The following is a 2,115-nucleotide window of genomic DNA, read 5'->3' on the forward strand; positions in this document are numbered from 1 at the left end:
GGGGGGGGATCTTTGTTCTGCCAACATCCCAGCTAACCCACACTTTCCCCAGTTCGCGTTAATGCACAGACTCACATAGACATACAAACTGACAGACACTGTGATTGTGTGTGCGTATGTAGTCACTGTTTTGTCTGGACATCGAACACTACACCTATCCATGTCGAATGAGGTGGTGTGACGAGTGAGGTGCACGTGAGTGAGGCCCATAGGGGATTGAGCAACGCGCAGGGGCTGGGGTCCCCTTCTTCATGGGTCTCAATGTTCCGCCATTTAGCTGTCCCTGTCGTTTTATGCAAGAGCAATTCTGAAATTATGCAAACTGAGCCCAAAAATGTGAAATTATGCGATTCTGTTAATTTTAACAAAGAATATTAAAGGAAGATAATCAGAAATTATGTTAAAAAATGATCGAATTTTGCCAAATTATGCGGGGTGCACATATAACCACGGGGACAGATTTAGCGGATTTCCACTACTGTCATTTCCTCCGCTAAACTGTCGAGGAGCAGTCACCGGCAAAGAGTTTCTGGGACGGCCACCTCCCTGTAATGTGCCACCACTTTCTGTTCATAATCATAATTGTAAATATTTGGTTAGTGACTTTTTTACTGGAAATTTACTTCCAAACCCTCGAATTGGTATGAAATAACCTTGCTTTGATAAGTTGATGGTTTTTATTTCAGCGTTCCAGAGTTAAACACTACAATAATAATAATAATGGGTGTCTCACAAAAATGGTCTTCTGTCGCCATCTCCCGGAAAGTTCCTCCTGAGTTGAGACCCAAGCCTCTAGGACTGGGAGCTGCGGGGAAAGGGGGTGGGGGGGGGAGTTGTGGATGGTGTGGGAAGACCGATGCCACACAGAGGTAGGGGAGCTAATACCCATCTGTCACTGCCAGGATTATAAATTGTCGTTCGTTCTGTGTCGACCATAACATTTTCTGTTTGTTTTTAGTACAACACTTGTATTAATTTTTTTTTTCGTCGCGAGGGAACTTTGGGGGTTGTTTTGACGTCTTTCTAGAACTTTATAAGAATTGGTTTTCAGCACGGCATGGGTGGTGGTGGTGGTTGGAGGATGCCACTGGTAGGTCTGTCCTACTCATTTTTTCTTTCCGTTCCGTTGTTTCTGTCCATCTTTCTCGCTTGTTCCCAGCACTAGATGACCCATTACTGTGTCGGTGTGCTTCTTTTGACTCCAACTGGTTTTTCTTTTTAGCTTATATTATTATGAGTAATGCGAATGCTTTGGGGGTGGGGTAGAGGAGGGGAACAGCAATTTTTTTTTTAGGGGGGTTGGGGGTCTTATCTGTTTATGCTTGCTTGCAATTTCCTTTTTTTTTTCTTTCCTACTAGCTTGTTGATTCATGGTAGTAGTTCCCCCTGGTCCTGAGCCGACTGACGCTGTATATATTTATAGATTTATAAATTGGTGTTACATAAACTGGATTTTCCTCCTCTGCCTCGGAAGCTTTACCACACGCGTACATTTCCGCCTGTTTCTTGGATGACTTGACGGCTTTTGACTTTTGCTTCATTGTGTAGCTCTGAGGGTTGGTGTGTTTGTGCGTGTGTGTGTGTGTGTGTGTGTCACTCTGTGTGTGTGTGTGTGTGTCATATTCACTGTGTGTGTGTGTGTTTATGTCATATTCACTCTGTGTGTGTGTTTGTGCGTGTGTGCGTGTGCGCGGAACCTCTTGCCCTTTGGTATCATCATCATCTTAATCCTTGTTCAAGTCTTCATCATATTCATTGTCATCATCATCATCATCATCATCATCATCATCATCATCATCATCATCATCATCATCATTGTTATAGTCTTCATAATCATCATCACCACTGACTGTACCTAGCTTTTGCTGTACTATCCCTAGTCTTTGTATTTCTTTGAGCGAGGAATTACCGAAAAACATGTATCATCTGGTTTTGTTTTCATTCTCCGACCTTTATTCACCTTATCATGTAGTGGTCGCATGTGTGGGCTCAGGACTCCTTAGTGTCGGCCCTTTGGCTCTGTCTTTCTCTCTCTCTCTCCTTTTTCTCTACTTTTTCCCTTACTCTTCTGCTATCTTTCTATCCCCTCTGTCTCTGCCTGTCTCTTCCCTTTGC

Source organism: Aplysia californica, unplaced genomic scaffold, assembly GCF_000002075.1.
Source record: "Aplysia californica isolate F4 #8 unplaced genomic scaffold, AplCal3.0 scaffold01463, whole genome shotgun sequence".
Classification (NCBI taxonomy): Eukaryota; Metazoa; Mollusca; class Gastropoda; order Aplysiida; family Aplysiidae; genus Aplysia; species Aplysia californica.